The 17,370-nt window shown below is 44.8% G+C and overlaps 1 long non-coding RNA gene across 1 annotated transcript in view; it reads left to right on the forward strand.

The window, feature by feature from the left end:
- The window catches only part of LOC132534859 (uncharacterized), a 538,114-nt gene that overhangs the window by 159,006 nt on the left and 361,738 nt on the right, over window positions 1-17,370 (forward strand). The window contains exon 15 of the long non-coding RNA XR_009546598.1: window positions 2,227-2,282. This is a non-coding gene — a long non-coding RNA (uncharacterized LOC132534859). The remainder of the gene's footprint in view (window positions 1-2,226; window positions 2,283-17,370) is intronic.

Below are 17,370 nucleotides of genomic sequence, written 5' to 3' on the forward strand. Positions count from 1 at the left end.
TAAAGCAGAGAATAGGCAGTAAGGCAGAGAAAGAATGGAAGTGACCATGATTCTCAACATCTCTTCAATGCAGTGGGGTCTGGACTTGAACCTGGGTTGTGCACATGGCAAAGCAGTACACTACTCATGGGAGCCACTTCTCTGGTTTTTGTATTTATCCATTTTTTTTTTGTTGTTGTTGCCTCCAGGGTTATCATTGGTGTTTGGTACCTGCACTATGAATCCGCTGCTCCTGGAGGCTATTTGTTTGTTTGTTTGTTTATTTATTTATTTTACCTTTTGTTGCCCTTGTTGTTTATCATTGTTTTATTGTTGTTATTATTGCTGTCATTATCGTTGGATAGGTCAGAGAGAAATTGAGATAGGACGGAAAGACAGAGAGGAGGAGAGAAAGACACCTGCAGACCTGCTTCACCGCCTGTGAAGTGACTCCCCTGTAGGCGGGGAGCCGGGGGGCTTGAACTGGGATCTTTGAGCTGGTCCTTGTGCTTCTCACTATGTGCACTTAACCCGCTGTGCCACCTACCCTCCCATTCATTTTGTATTTCAACTAGGGATTTGTAGGAGGTTGACATGGCTATCATAAGTGTATATTATTTGGCCTGAGAAGGGCTTCTCTGAGTCGGTAAGATTTAAACATTTAGGAATCTATGAAACCTAGTTCCTTTAAAGAAAACACAGCACAGTGTGGGACTTCAGTATTACGAGCTTGAACTGCACACTTGTTTCATTAAATGTGGTGTGTGTTTGTGGGAAGGGGATTGTAATAAGGCCACAGACTGTGTATAGGGTCAGGTGCTATGTGGATGTGTCCACATTGTTCTCTCTCTTAAAATATTTTTTGTTTATTATTATATAGAGACAGAGAAATTGAGAGGGAAGAGGTAGACAGAGAAGGAAAGAGACAGAGAGACACCTACAGCCCTTCTTCACCACTCGTGAAGCTTTCTCCCTGCAGGTGGAGACCAGGGGCTTGAACCTGAGTCCTTGTGTACTGTAGTGTGTGCACTTAACCAGGTGTGCCATCACCTGGCCCCTCCACACCGTCTTTTCAGTTTTACTGTGATCCCAAGCTGCTCTAAAAACATAAAGTCTGGGAGTCGGGCGGTAGCACAGCGGGTTAAGTGCACGTGGCACAAAGAGCAAGGACCAGTGTAAGGATCCAGTTTGAGCCCCTGGCTCCCCACCTGCAGGGGAGTCGCTTCACAGGTGGTGAAGCAGGTCTGCAGGTGTCTATCTTTCTCTCCACCTCTCTGTCTTTTCCTCCTCTCTCCATTTCTCTCTGTCTGATCCAACAACAACGACATCAATAACCACAACAATGTTAAAGACAACAAAAGGGAAAATAAATAAAGTCTTTATTTTTTTACAGTTATTTGTTTATATTTTCTGGATAGAGATAACAGAATTGAAAGGAAAGGAGAAGGGAGAGAGGGAGAGAGATTGACACCTGCAGACCTGCTTCAGTCCTCATGAAGTATCCTCCTCTTTCACTGCAAGTGGGGTTCTGGGGACTTGAACCTGGGTCCTTGCACATTGTAATACATGTCCTTTACCAGGTATAGCATCACCCAGCCCCTAAAATAAGTTTTTTAAACAATAATGGGATGGGGGGTGCCTTTCAGCATATGCCAAATGTAGCCTTCTCTGTTCAAAAATGTTAAGATAGCACAGTGGCTTAATCACAATATTAAGAAGCTTCTGGACATACCCTATAGTTAGTGGCCAGTGTTGGGAGACACGGTACACAGTACCTTTGAAGGAAAACAAGGGAATATCCATGTTAGGCTAAGTTTTACTTTTTCAACAGATGGTTTCCCAGATGGCTTTTTTTGTTTCGTGACCTCTCTCACTTTCTACCAGGTGGATTTTAAAACTCCCTCCCTTTCTCTCTCTTTCTCTCTGTGTGTGTGTGTGAAAGAGACAGAGAGAGAATATGAAAAATATAAAAATAGAGCAGTAATTTCCCCCTCTCTAGCAACCAGTGCTTTATTCTCACCCTCTTCTCCCCCCCCCCCAGAGTGTGATGCTGAGGTTCCTTGGTGCCTCCTTTCCTGAGCTTGGCTGAAAGTGCTAAGTTTTCCCTGCTGTTAATTATTAATGTGACCTGTTTATGTACCAGTTATCCAGCTAACCATTAATATCTGTTTACTCATTGATGACCTTTGCAATTCCGTACCTCTCTCCTGGTTGTAAATGTCAACTTTATTCCCTCCCCCTCTGCAGGCACAGTGTTCTTTCTCCTCCTATCTGGAAGCTACCTGCAGCCAGTCCTTCACAAGGTAAAACAATAGCAGGCAATGCGCGTCTGACCCTGACATGCTTGGAAAGAGAGACTTGCGTTTTAAGAGAATTAGGACACAGGAATTTCCTTTTGGGACTGAGCAAGACACAGACAAATGGCAAAGGCAAGAATCTCCCGAGGGGAGAAGGGAGATGGGGGACAGGAAGGGCTGTGCTAAACGGAAGGGCCTAGCCAGACTAGCAGACTTTGAAGCAGTCCTGGGGGATGGAGTCCAATTCTCATTTTTATTTCCCCCCAAATGCTGGTGGTAAGCTCTTGCACGTTGAAGCGAGCTTGCAGGATTTATCTCTAGTTACCCAACCAGTTGACATTAACCCCAAACCCTAGCACGATGGTACCATTTTGCTCAAGTGTAATGGCTAAAACCCAGATTAAGCCATGCAGTTGGATTAGCAGGGCAACTGGTGACCTTAATTTTACCCATCATTGGAGCCTGTGTATATTTGACTCGTCTTAATTGCATGTCCTTAATTTAAACAGACAATCACAGCCCAAGAAAAAAAATTTTTTTGTTTTTCACTCTGCAAATGATAAGAGAAGGAAAAGCTGTTTCTGAGAAACTGAGCAGGAAACCAAGTCTTGACAGAGCTTCTGCTCAGATAACAATGGCCGTATTTTATTTTATTTTAGTTCAGTTTATTCTATTTATTTCAGTTTTTTCACCAGCAACCTGGCTCCACTAGTACGCTAGCCAAGAGGTTAAGGTTGTGAGATATGTCCTGGGTATACACTCACATTTTCTCATTCATTGTGTTCTAACTTCAGTAAAATTAGTTTCCTTTCTTTTTCTTTTCTCTTCTTTTCTTTCCTTTTTTCTTAATTAAGAGACAGCCCTGAACACTTGCTGTGACTGTCATCTTGCATTGAATTTGTCATAGAGAACTGGGGGTTTCAGAAGATGGGGGGGGGAGGAATTTGTCACAAGTAATTATATTTATAATCTTGGAGAACTGCTTCTCAAGCCTGGTCCATTCATTTGAGTCCAGTCTCTGCGGCGGTGAGGGGGGTCTGGCCGGACTGTGTAATGTGTTTCTTTCAAGCCTGTCTGAGTTGGAGAATGCTCCACGGTCCTTCATGCCCATAAATGCCTCTTAGCTTCTCTCGGCTAAATGATAACTCAGCTTGTCTCTCCTGGTGAGTTCGGTAATAAATAGTTACACGGGCTCCATGTGGGGGTGTTCTGACTTAGTTAGATCTTCTAGTGTCCTAGAAGAGACAAGTGGACTCAATCATTGAGTCGCAAGCCCAATGCACAATTGCCAAGGAGATACCCAGGCCGAGGGAGTGGTGTGTGGTGTGTGGTGTGTGGTGTGTGGTGTGTGGTGTGTGGTGTGTGTGTGTGTGTGTGTGAGGGGTTGGGGGGGTTTGGGAGGGTGGTAGGAGAGTTATGCTAAGTTGACAATGACATGCCCTGCACAGCTATTCTAAGTCAAGGTTAATACTGCAACTTGGTGCATCATAAGGGGGTGAGGGTGGGGTGGGGAGAATGGTCCAGAAAACACATGGTTTTTTCTTGAAAAACTGTGTTATCTGTTTGTGGTGGTTGGGGGGGGCGTTGGAGATGATAAGTAAGTGGAGCCATGGAGTTGGTGCTTCATCTCCTTGAATGCTTCTGTCTTCCTCTGCGGACCCAGAAGAGTGGGTTCCCTCCCTCTGATGCGCAAAGCAGTCGTTTCTTCACACCTCCCCCCCAGATTGTATGGGTAATAGTTTATTACAGATCTATATCTGGGCATCACAATCAGAGGCTTTGAGCTTTGCCAGTCAGCATAATCATCATCATCATCATCATCATCATCATCATCATCATCATCATCATCATCTCTCTCTCTTTTACCTTTCCTCTTTCTGACACATAGGCCAAGGGCTTAACTGACACATGGCATGTTGCTGTTCCATGTCTTAGTCAAGGCAACACTGACTGGAAATTTGGGTTCATGGAACAAGCCAGCAGCTCTGAGCTGTCTTGGCTTCCCCCACTGAGGGTTTGGTCTGTGGCCCAGTGTGACGCAAGTTACACAGAGCTCAAAACTCTCTAATTAATTACTGGAGCCATTTTAGGAGGGCACGTGGGCCAGAAGCCTTTAACAAACTGGAGGCTGGGGCAGCCTGTGTGAAGGGGCTGGGGATGACTCCTGAAGGCAGAGGTTACCATGTTTATAAAGATGTGGCAAAAACATTAAGTTTTGTAGGGACACTTGTTCTCATCCGTACCCTGAGGTCTCCTTAGGGACGCTTTCCCCTGGCCCCTGGGGGAGACTAGATTATCTCATTTGTAGTTCTTACCACATTGCACTTAAATGTCTCTTTTCCACCTACACTATGGGCAGGTGCCTTGAGGGCAGAGACCATCCTGTACCTGGTACAGTCAGTGTCTGTCACACAAAGATACTCAGTGGAAGTAGCCAAGGGAGCTGAGTAGGTTGTAGCGAGAAGCAGGATGGGCCACTGGGTCGGTGGTGTTGATGATGGTGGCGCTAATGGTAGCCGTGACCATGGTGAGGGTAGTCATGACGATCGCCATGGTGACTGTGATGGTGATGATGATGGTGGGGATGACAGTGGTGATGGTTGGTAGCCGTGACCGTGGTGAGGGTAGTCATGGCGATTGCCGTGACTGTGGTGATAGTGATGTTGATGGCAGTACGATGGCGATGATAATGGCCCGACTCCCCAAAATATTTTTTTATTTATTGGATAGAGACAGAGAGAAATCTAGAGGGGATCAGAAGGGAAAAACATGAAGCAGAACTTGGACTGGAGTTGGTGTACCGCACCAAAGTAAAAGACTCTGGGGTGGTTGGCACAGTTCAGGTCCTAGAACATGATGGCAGAGGAGGACTTGGCGGGGGTCGAATTGTTATGAGGAAAATTGAGAAACGTTATGCTATGCATGTATAAACTATCGTATTTTGCTGCCAACTGAAAACCATTAATCGCCCAATAAAGAAATAGAAAGAAAGAAAGAGAGAAAGAGAAAGAGAGAAAGAAAGAAAGAAAGAAAGAAAGAAAGAAAGAAAGAAAGAAAGCAATCTAGAGGGATGGGAAAGATAGTGAGGAAAAGAGACAGAGAGACACCTGCAGCCCTGCTTCACCACTCCCGAAGCTTTGCCCCTACAGGTGGGGACCCGGGGCTCAAACCCGGGTCCTTATGCACTCAACCAGGTGTGCCACCCCACTCCCCCGGCCCTCTGCTAATAATTCTTTCCATCCCAGCAGCGTAGCTTGTGTCTGCCTGTGTGTGCCCTCTCCACACTATGAGCTGCAAGGCCAAACTTCTTGTAGAACTTTCTTTAAGTAAATACCACATGGCGACTTAGAGTGTTGGCTTTTGGAGGATCTTCCAGGAGCAAAGCTGTGAGCTTGATACCCCCCAAATGTCTGCTAGCCATCCTGACTTTCCTCAGGATTCCTTCCTGCTTACTTCACTGGCTTCTCGATCCCATTCAGAAAGCTGATTTTTCCAGCTAATTGACCCCCAAATAGTTGAAGCACGATTTGTTATTGCTACTGACATTGGCATGGTTTGAAAGCAACAGAGGCTGCCTGCAGATTACACACTACAGAGGCCCTTAAAGAAACACTTAATCCAGAGATTAGGCTGCATATTTCATGGACTTTTTTTCCCCACATTATTTATTTATCTTTATCATGCACACCCACCCTCTGAAATGTGCAACCGGGGAGAGGGTTTTGTTTGGCAAATGGTAGTGAACCGGAGCTTGAGGTATACATGAGTGAGCCCACTGGGGTGGTTTGGGAAGCCAGGGATTCAGGCTGTCAGACACACTTTATTTATTTGTTTGTTTTCCCCAAGATGCCACCAGGCGCCTGTGTGTGAACTCACATATGGAATTCACACTGTTTTCCACAAGTGAGTGTCACACTAGCATCTTCTGCTTGAAGCTTCTTCTCCACCATTTACTGCAGGTCCCGAGTTTAAAACAGTACAGAAACTAAAACAGGCTTCTTGCCATGAAGTTAGTCTCTCAGACATGCATTCTTGTGAGGATGTCCAGTGGCTTTGCCCATGGGGTCTCTCTAGAAAGTCCTAGGGGAGGCTGTCCAATGGGACATATTAAAGGACAGTGTTAAGTTAGCACTGAAAGGATTTCTGGGTGAGAGAAGTTGGCATAACTTGGTACTTCATTTCAAGCGGTTTGCTTGGTACTAGGCATACCTTTCATTCTCTTCCTTCCTTCCTTCCTTCCTCCCTCCCTCCCTCCCTCCCTCCCTCTCTTTCTTTCTTTCTTTCTTTCTTTCTTTCTTTCTTTCTTTCTTTCTGTCTTTCATGTTATTCTGGATCAAAAAAAATAGTCTAACTATGACAAGTTACAAACATGATTATGTGAGTGGGCATCCATGAACCTCCCCACTAGACCCCACAAGAAACACTGATTTCTTGTCTATTATATATTTCTCTTTTTAAATTAATCAGTTAATTACTTTATTATTTTATTTGTTAGATAGAGAGAAGCTTAGGGGGAGGGGAAGATGGAGAGAGGGAAAGAGACAGAGAGATACCTGCTTCATCATTCATGAAGTTTTTTTTCCCCTGCAGGTGGGGATCAGGGACTTGAACCTGTGTCCCTGAGCACTGTAATGTGAGTGCTTAACCAGGTGCACCACCGCCTGGCCCCACTACTTCATATTTTTCCATCTATCTACTCCTCTGTCTATTCATCCCATCATATTTTTTTTTAAATCAATATAGATTTCACAGTTCCAGAGATGACTCCCCAGGTAGGGCATGTGTCTTATCATCTTATCATCTTGCCGCCCAGGTTCCACATGGGAGTTCATGGCTAGTGATGGTGCAGAGGAGTGAACCTGGGGCCTTGGAGCCTCAGGCATGAGAGTCTCTTTGCAGAACCATTATGCTATCTACTTCTGCCCTAATGCAAGCCTTTCAATCTCATCTCATATGATGCTTTCAAGGGTGGAAGGATTTGAACTCATTTTTCCCATCTTTCATCTGCCTCGAAGATGGCTTCCAGCAAGGAGACTCTAAAGTTGTACATGAGCAGTGTCTGAGACTTATTCATGGTTATGACTGATGACGATTACCTTCTCAGTGACTTTCTGAGACTGGGGTGTCTAGTATCTTCCCCTCAAAAGAGAATCGACGATGCTTCTTTTTTTTTTTAAATATTTTTTTATTTATTCCCATTTTGTTGCCCTTGTTGTTTCATTGTTGTCGTTATTATTGTTGTTGTTATTGATTTCGTCATTGTTGGATAGGAGAGAGAGAAATTGAGAGCGGAGGGGAAGGTAGAAGGGGGAGAGAAATAGAGACACCTGCAGATCTGCTTCACCGCCTGTGAAGCGACTGCCCTGCAGGTGGGGAGCCGGGGGCTCGAACTGGGATCCTTCTGCTGGTCCCTGCGCTGTGCGCCACGTGCGCTACCACCCGACTCCCTCAATGACGCTTCTTATGTGAAGTGTCTCAATATGTAATATGACAAGTACTTGAGTTAGATAGGTAACTGGCCCAAGTTCTTTTTTAAAATATTGCTTCATCAGGGACTGGATGGCAGCGTAGGGTTTAAGTCCCCAGCCCGACATAGTCATTGGGTGGAATGATGCCTGGGGGCGGGAAGCTTCACAGGCTTTGGATCAGTGCTGTGGTATCTCTCCTTTTCTCTCTGTCTCTCACCTTCTATCTAAGAGGGGAAAATTTGGTCTCAGAGAGTGGTGGATTTGGGGGCTGGGTGGTAGTGTACCTGGTTGAGTGCACATGTTATAGCGTGCAGGGTCCCAGGTTTGAGCCCCTGTTTCCCACCTGCTTGGGGGAAGCTTCACAAGTGGTGAAGCAGGGCTGCAGGTGTCTCTCTGTCACTCTCCCTCTCTGTCACCCCTCCCCTCTCGATTTCTGGCAGTCTCTATCTGAGAAATAAATAAAAATAATTTTAAAAACTTTAAAAACAAGATGGTGGAGGATTTGTGTAGTCACTGAGTCCCAGCATAATTTGGTGACAAAAGAGAAAGAGAGAGAGAGATCTGTATATTTGGAAAGATATCAAGATTTTGTTCCAGATCCCTGTGCCAGTGCCTTATTCATGAAAGCAAAACCAAAACAACCTTTTGGAGGAGAAGACAGAATTGTGCTGCAAAAACACATTGAAGGTATACCATTTGTCTTTGCTAATGGAGAATCCAAGATCACACATGTCCCTTAGAGGTTTTCTGCCCAGGGTCACAGAAAGGTCTCCAAGTGACAACCCATTAGCTGTCTGTTTTTTCTTCCAAAGTCCTGTCTTAATTCTTCTACCCTTGCAGAAACATTCTTAAGTAGACACAGATATCAGAAGGTCAAAATGAAAGGGGAAAAAAAACACACCTTAATTAATAATACAGAAATCCTTAGATTATCTGATAGCCTTGTGCATCTCCCATGCTCATATTTTCCCAGAGAAAAATGAAGCCAAGTGCCTGGGAGAAAGCTGTGTATCTCATTCAGGCTTCTGAAGGGAGGAATGAAAAGAGTTGATTTCCCACCAAAGCCAGGGCAGAAGCAAGTGTTTGGAGTGAGGGAGGAGGGTCAGGATTTTCTGGTATTTACAGGGGGGAAAACAACAACAACTCGGCCTATCTTCTTTGAAGAGGAATGTGTGCTTAAACTGGCTCAGCTTGTCCTCAGCAACCTGAACTCAGAGGCCACATTTTTTTTTTCCTCTCTAAGAAGCAAGTGGAGACTTGAAAAGTATGTAGCATGTCATGAAAAGGGAGCAGTGAACTTTGCCCAGGTCTGCAGCCAGCTTGAAATCTGAACCTGCTGAAGTTTCAGGATGGGTGGAACTTTTTTTTTTCCCCTTCCCCTCTGCCTTTCTTTATAATCCGGGTACACCTAGTCCTTTAAAAAAAATAATAACTTCACCTGGAAGAAGTGGGGATTCCACTCCTAACACAAAGCTTGTTCTTTTAAATACTGCTACTGCTCTCAGAAAGTATTGAAACCAAGAGGCATTCAATTTTCAGCTCATTTTCATCTGAGGGACATAACTAGAGGTTCCCCCTTGTGCGTGAATCCGATAGCTGGCCTTCAAAAGTTCTGAGAGTTCCCCATGTGAAGTTTATGGCCAGTTGGATAGATTCCCATTGTATATTGGGGGTAAAAAAAAAAGTCATCTGGTAGAGTCCCTGGATTTTGGCCTGTGCTTTGCCCTATGAATCTTTTCACAGCAGCAAATGACTTGGTAACTTGAGCTGTGCTTCGTGCTTGAAATTCCTTCACATAATTGAAGATTAATTTGATTCCCTAGATTGTGGAGGGCTGTTGATGGTGTAGGGGGTAGCGCTGGGGTGGGTGGAAATAGATTATTCAAAAAAGGAGATGTTGCCTTAAGTGACTGGTCCATTCCTGCCTTCCCAAGGCTCCATCAGCCTGGCTGGCCATCCAGGGGCGGGGAGGGGGGAGAGGGAGGGTGGAGAATGGCTTGAGGCAGAGTCATCACAGAACCTCCCAGAAACAGGAACGAAAAGCAACTTCTCTGTCTTAGTGGTTCCTCCAGAATCCATTAATGCCACTGAAACAAGCTGGCTCAAGGGCTCTGGCTCACTCAAGTGTCTAATGTAAACAATATGAAAGTCAATGGGGGCGGTGCATTCCGAGATAGTATTAACGCCATTGATTTATTGATGGGCGCACACTGGGAGGTTATCTTTTGTTAATTGACTCCGTAAATAAGTTCTGTGACTGGGGTGGATGGGGATGGGGCAGGGTGGGGAGGAACCTGAAGAGGAAAAGGCTAAACATCTGGATTATTATTTAATTTTTTTTTATAGAGACTGAGTGAAATTGAGGGGAGGGGAGAGACAGAGAGAAAGAGAGAGAGAGAGAGAGGTGGGGGAAGAGAACTACAGCACTGCTTCACTGCTCCTGATGCTTCCTCCCTGCAGGTGGGGACTGGGGGCTTGAACTTGATTTTCTTGCTCTACTGGGTGCACCACTGTCTGGCTCTTTGCTTATTGATCTATTTGTTCATTTGTTTTGCCTTCCACCCTATCTCCATTACTTCCAAATACCACTTCTCCTGCCAACGCCCAACAAAGTTTGGCAATGTTAATTCTGCCCCCGGACTCAGCATCTCTCCTCCATGAGGGCAGAAGTTCAGAGGCCTGTCCAGTGAGGCTTGTTTTCACCCTTCTGCTGTAGGGAGATCTCTTTCATGGGTTGACCAGGCTCTAGGCGGGAGCTCAGAGCATGGGTTAAATTTGTACCTGCTGGGCCTCCATCTTAACCTGTGAACTTCTCTCCTTCCCGTCTCTTTCTGTTTCTGTCAACCCCACCACTGTTTCATCTATTTAATCTCTTTTTCTTCCAAACCTGTTACAGTAGTATTCTCTCTCTCTCTCCCTCTCCCTCTCTCTTTCCCTCCCCCTCTCTCTCCCTCTCTCTCTCTCTCTCTCTCCTCTAGGGTTATTACTGGGGCTCAATGCCTGCACTATGAACCCACTGCTCCTGGCGGCCATTTTTTTTCCATTTTTTTATTGGATAGGGCAGAGAGAAATGGAGAGAGGAAGGAAAGACAGAGAGGGGGAGAGACAGACAGACACCTGACCTGCAGACTTGCTTCACTGCTTGTGAAGTGACCCCCCTGCAGGTGGGGAGCTGGGGGCTAGAACCAGGATCCTTACGCTGGTCCTTATGCTTTGCACCACTCCTTCTTTCTCTTCCCCTGTTCAGTAAGTCCTCCATTTGTCTAGGTCCCATGTTTTCCATTTGTTTCTTTTATTTATTTGTCTATCTGCTATGCATTTCCTCTCAAATTACTGGAAGAAAATTTCTCAGGGACTGGCACAAAATAAATGTTCATTTAATACTGGCTGAATGAAACAGATCTTTGTCACTACTGTATTTTGCTTCATAATAATAATTTCAGATCTCAGGGCTTAGGAACTTACCAGCAACTAGTTGCCTATTGGATTAACTGTAAGATATATATATATATATATATATATATATATATATATATAAATTTTTTCTGAGGGAGAAATCTGCTTTTATTTTATGAAACCACAGAAATTCACAAACATGAAGGGGCAATGTTCTTCACATGGTAGAATTCATCTTGGAAATCACAAGCCCCTCAGAGAACTAGTGAGTCCATTCACTAGAAAGCTTGTCCTTAGGGGCCAGGTGTTGTCTCGCCTAAGGGAAAGCAGCAACAAACCAACCGGCTGGCTCCAGCCCTGCAACAGGGAAGCACCAAGAGTGATGGCCCTAGTTTATGGAGACAAAGGACAGCAAAGGAAGGGGAATGGGATATGGGATATGGAGATCTGGTGACGGTGGTGGAAACTGTGTGGAGTTGTACCCCTCTTATCCTATGGTTTTGTTAATGTCTCCTTTTAAAAATAAATAATAATAAAAGAGTGATGGCCCTGCTCTGTGTTTCTCTCTTCCCCTCTCCCTCTCTGACTCTCAGCCTTTATTTAAAAAAATTCTGACTGCCAGGAACCAGGGAGTTAAGTAGGCACAGAGTCCAGAAACAGCTCTGGTGGTGAGGCAGGATTAAGGAAAGGAAGAAAGATAGCCATCCAGTTGGCCGATAACTAGAGCTTCCATGAGGCAGCATACAGAGTTAAAGGGTGTGTCATCTTCCCTGATGATGCGTAGAGTCTAGTGTGGTGAAGGGAGAAGCAGAGTGCGGACTGGATAGTTCCTGAAATGGCAATGTGGGCTGTTAGAAGGGTATGTCATCGCAGATACCTATCACAAGGAGATGAGAAATCTACTAAGTTCCTCTGTGTAAGGTGCAGCAATTTGAGATGCAGGCTCCAACCCTGTGAGGCACTCTCTTGAAACCTATGGTCTTCCTGGAGACAAAGGCATCCCTGTTTCTTCTTCTCAATAACAATTAAGACATCAGATTAATAGAACCTTTAAATTCCAGAACAGGCTGACCACATAGTTTATGTTTGCGTTCACACACACACACACACACACACACACACACACACACACACACGGAATACTTTCCGAACCAGAAAGGTCAACCAAGAGTGAAGCGAGAGACAGTCTATGGATCTGGTGTGCTGGTGGACTCCTGGAGAATGGGTATGTGTCCCTCTTCCATGGTGTGAGTGTGCTTTGTCTGGCTGGGGAGTGACTTGGCATGAGGCACTCTGATTCTGCCAGCACAGGCTTCTCCTGGGAAAGGAATCCCACTGTGCTTAAGTTCCCTGCCTTTGGGAGGAACAGAGAGGAGGAGGAAGAGGAAGAAGAAGAGGAGGAGGAGGAGGGAGAAATTTTTCCATTCACATTCACTTAATGTCTGTAATGTTTTTGCTAATGGGATTTAACCACAACATCTACCCCTAACCTTGTCACCAAAGACAGTCCCCCCCCCCAAACCCCCCATACTGCTGACAGTAACCGGTAACTACACAGAAGTCTGTCCTCCCAGTTTTCTGAATGGTAATCCTAGAATTATTTTGGCTCTGGAGTGAATGAAGAACTCATGTGCAGGACTCGAATTTCCATACAGGGGTTTGTAACTGAGACAAGGATTAGGTGCCAGGACACAAAACCTCTCAAAGCAATGTGTCAATTGCTGAACCGTCTGAGGGAGAAGCCTTTCACCTTTCTCTTTTTAGAGAGCTGGAGATCAAGTTTGGGGAGGAGGATGAAAAGGCAAAGCCATTCAGCTCCTTTAAAGGCTTGATGGTTGGGAAGGACAGAGCTCTATGACAGTCTCCCTAAGAAGCTTAAACAACTGGACAGTTACATGGTGAGAGAGAGAGAAAGAGAGAGAGAGGGAGAGAGAGAGAGAGGGAGAGAGACAGAAAGAGAGAGAGGGAGAGAGAGAGAGGGAGAGAGAGAGAAAGAGAGAGGGAGAGAAAGAGAGGGAAAGAGGAAGAGAGGGAGAGAGAGAAAGAGAGAGGGAGAGAAAGAGAGGGAAAGAGGGAGAGAGAGAAGGAGAGGGAGAGAGAGAAAGTGAGAGAGAGGGAGAGAGAGAAAGAGGGAGAGAAAGTGAGGGAGAGAAAGAGAGGGAGAGAAGGAGAGAGAGAGGGAGAAAGAGAGAGAGGAAGCGAGAGAGGGAGAGAGAGAGAGAGGGAGAGAAAGAGAGAGGGAGAGAGAGAAAGAGAGGGAGAGAAAGAGAGAGAGGGAGAGAGTGAGCGAGAGAAAGAGAGGGAGAGAAAGAGAGAGGGAGAGAGAGAGGGAGAGAGAGAAAGAGAGAGGGGGGAGGGAGGGAGGGAGAGAGAGAGAGGGAGGGAGGGAGAGAATAGAAGGGACGTTTTGGGAGATGATAATGTAGGGCCTTGGAGAAGAATCTGTTCAGGAAGAAAAAAACTAAGTCTTAACACTTGTTTCATATCCTGCATATAAAATATTGATGAACCCTAGGTTGTGTTCTTCAGATGGTTATCCTAACCTGGTGCAAAGCCTGAGTAAGTCTCAATTAGTGCATCTTCTGTGTCCCAGTGTGCCTCGCCCTGTATAGAGCCACAGTACGCCGTGTCATTGATTAAGTACCAACTGTATCACAAATATCCTTTACTTCATTTTTGCGTTTAGCCTTGGTGGTTATGCCCTCAGACATGGAAATAGGAGTGTTTTGCCCCAGATCATATGGCTACTAAGTGGCGGAGAGAGATTCAAATCTGCTTCTCTTTCTGGCTCTGCTTTTAAGTGCTGCTCTCTCCTTCTCCTGTTTCCTGATGCACTGGTATTTCATGGTTTAAATTTGTATATGAGAGCACTTGGACTTCTTGGAGAAAGGCACAAGACAAACACATCATTACACACACACACACACACACACACACACACACACACACACACACACACACACTCCAGATATAAATCCACATTGTAAGTGGAGTGGTAGTCTTAAAATGGAATAATTGAAGAACTCTCATTTTCGTTTTAATTTGCATTTAGATCTCCTATAACTTGTACTTATGATTTTTTTTAAAAAAGTTCTTTTCCCTTCATGTATTTATAAGAATTCCTGGGCATTGCATTGTACTATGCTTCTGGGTCTAGGATGACCAGGCGGGGGGTGTCTGGGGATACAGGACAGAGATAAACAGGACAGAAACATTGCAGGCAAGCAAACAGCAGGGTAGAACTGAGGGCCACAACTCCCACTCTCCATGGCCATCTCTTCAGTTTTATAAAGCAGACCCAAAACCCATACGATTTAGCATCTTTGAATTCAATGCTTGGGAGTATCAGGTGATCATTCCAAATGGAGATTATATGATGAGGCTTGATCTAAACAGAGAACTCTTCTAAGAGAGTTGAGTTTAAAACCCTGGCGATGCCAACCTGACAGTTCCATAATAATGTAGTACTACTTCAATAAAAAAAAATGTAGGGAGTCAGGTGGTAGCGCAGTGGGTTAAGTGCACATGGCGCGAAGTGCAAGAATGGGAGTACAGATCCTGGCTTGAGCCCCCGGCTCCCCACCTGCAGGGGAGTCGCTTCACAGGCGGTGAAGCAGGTCTTCAGGTGTCTATCTTTCTTTCCCCCTCTCTGTTTTCCCCTCCTCTCTCCATTTCTCTCTGTCCTATCCAACAACAATGACATCAACAGCAATAATAAATACAACAACAATAAAAACAACAAGGGCAACAAAAAGGAAATAAATAAATAAATAAATGTTAAAAAATGTAAGTAAATAAAACATCAAATACCCCCGGAAACGAAATATTCAGGAGTTATTACAGTGCAAAGTGATTTTTTGGTTTCAGTCGCTGTAGTCTCATATAAGGATAGGTGAAATCACGAGTTTCCTTTTTTGAGGAAATGCAGTTAATGCTTTTTCATCTTTCAGATCTTTTTTTCATCTTTCATCTTTCATCTTTCAGCACATCAAGAATCATAGAGCTGTAAGCTCTATGCAATTTATACAGAAAGGTCCAAGAATCCATTGGAAATCCCAACTTGGAAATAAGCACTTAGATAGGGAGAGCCTAGCAATCTTTATCTTGAAGACAAAGAACTCAAGTCTTGGTGAATTTCTTTGAGTCTGGTTGTCCCAGATCATCTCTTAGATCTTTTTGAGTTCTAATAGTCTATGAAGATATTTCACCTCTCTTTCACTTTTGAGCTCATTGCTCGAAGACTGGGGAGGAAGTAGTCATGGCGGCCAAAATCAGCTGTCAACCCTAGACCTAGTTGTAGATATAAAATGGAATGTTCCTCTCTTTCTGGATCAAAGAGCAAGAGCTCTTAGGTCAGCTCAAGTTTGAAGCCATGATAGAGGAGAGTAAATATTGAGCACCAAGCATCGTGGGGGATACAAAACTCTAGGCTTATTATGGAGACCTGGGAAATGACTCTCAAGGGAGTCGTCCTGAGATTAGTTCATTACAGACAACTCCTGATTACCTGGGATGAAGAGAGTGAGAGAGTGGAAAATGTGACTCACAGATGTTGCAAAATCACATCATTGGTTTGAGCATAGAACACTAGGTGCCCGCCCCCCATATGCCTCTCTCATTATGTTTTGCTTAGCTCAGTATTAAAAATTAGTTGGTTTCCCCCAGAGTAGTTCTGATGTTAAACTGTACAGAGAGTCAGTTGAAAAGCATGCCAGCTGGAGGGCTGGGGAGACAGCATAATGGTTATACAAGAAGATCTCCATGTCTGAGGCTTTGAGGTCCCAGGTTCATTCCCCAACACCACCATAAACAAGAGCTGAGCAGTGCTCTGGTCTCTATCTATCTATCTATCTATCTATCTATCTATCTATCAATCATTCTCACACTCTCTCTTTCTTAGACTCATATCTAGAGCCCTGTGCATAGTTGGATGAGAAATATTTACTGGAGTTCACTCTCAGTAGTGCACCTCTGGGATCAAGTCCTGTCATGACCACAGTGGAACTCAGAGCCAAGAGCTGGACTGGCAGGGAAGGGTGGATATTAATATCCTGAGAGGACTGGAGAGATAACTCACTGGCTGGGTGCTGCATTGCTATGTGGAGGGGATTCTATTGTTGAGGCATCCTGTCCTTGCTCTATCTTCCCGAGTTGGAGAAGTGCTTAGGATAGTGAAGCATGCAGGTTCAAGGCCTTGACAATAATAATAATAATAATATCAAATTTCCATCAAGAAAATTTCAAGCTCTGGATGAAGGTCCTGCCTGCCCAGGCCTTTATTCCATATTCATGTCTGCTGGACTGTTCTTTGGCTCTGAGACTGTAGGACAGGAAGTCGGTATGGCTTGTTCTCACTGGGGAGATTCCGGAATGATTTTAAATAGCACGGTTGATGGCTGCCATCTGCTCTCTCTCTCTCTCTCTCTCTTTCTCTCTTTCTCTCCTCCCCCCCCCCTTTGAGGCTTCTCTTCCTTCTAAGGCAGAAGGCTCTTTAAAGAACATCCCCCTCATTCCCAAAGAAATAACCGTAGTGCCCATATCCAGGATGCAGATTCTGATCGGTTCCTTGGTCCCAAACCATGTTTATCTTGGAAACATACTTCCTTTCTTCACTGAGGGAGTGTTGGTTTACAAGACTGTTTAAGCTTTAGGGTTACAACTTCACACCTCTTCAAAACATATCACTCTACCTTGCCCATCCACCACCAGAGGAGCCCCCTTCCACAGCCAGTCAGTCCCCTTGGTCACCTCAATTCTGTGCTGACACACTAAAGGTTCATTTGTGTTTGACTTGGTCAGTTCCTTTGCTTTGTTTCTTATGTATCATGGAAGTTTGTTGTTAATGTTGTTTTACATGGCTGGAACATCTGGCATGTGTGATATTGTACCCTTCCCCTTCCTGGCTACTTTTTCTTTCAGGTAGAGAAAAGGGGTGGATGGGTATAAGTCCAGAATTTCCCCAGGCATCACAGATCCTCCAATATGGTACTGGGACTGGAATCTGGATGCCTGACAAGTGTGCTCTAGCAGGTGAACTGTCTGTCTCTGAGCCCTGTCTTGGAAACTGCTAAGGCTTATTGTCAAGGATCTCTCTCTCTCTCTCTCTCTCTCTCTCTCTCTCTCTCTCTCTCTCTCTCCTCTCTCTCTCTCCCTCTCATATCCTTTCTGTGAAGTCCAGGTGAGATTATACTTACATAGCAAAGAGTCTTGTAATTGGTGGAGACCCACCT

The sequence above is a fragment of the Erinaceus europaeus genome, chromosome 20, assembly GCF_950295315.1.
Source record: "Erinaceus europaeus chromosome 20, mEriEur2.1, whole genome shotgun sequence".
NCBI classification, from domain to species: Eukaryota; Metazoa; Chordata; class Mammalia; order Eulipotyphla; family Erinaceidae; genus Erinaceus; species Erinaceus europaeus.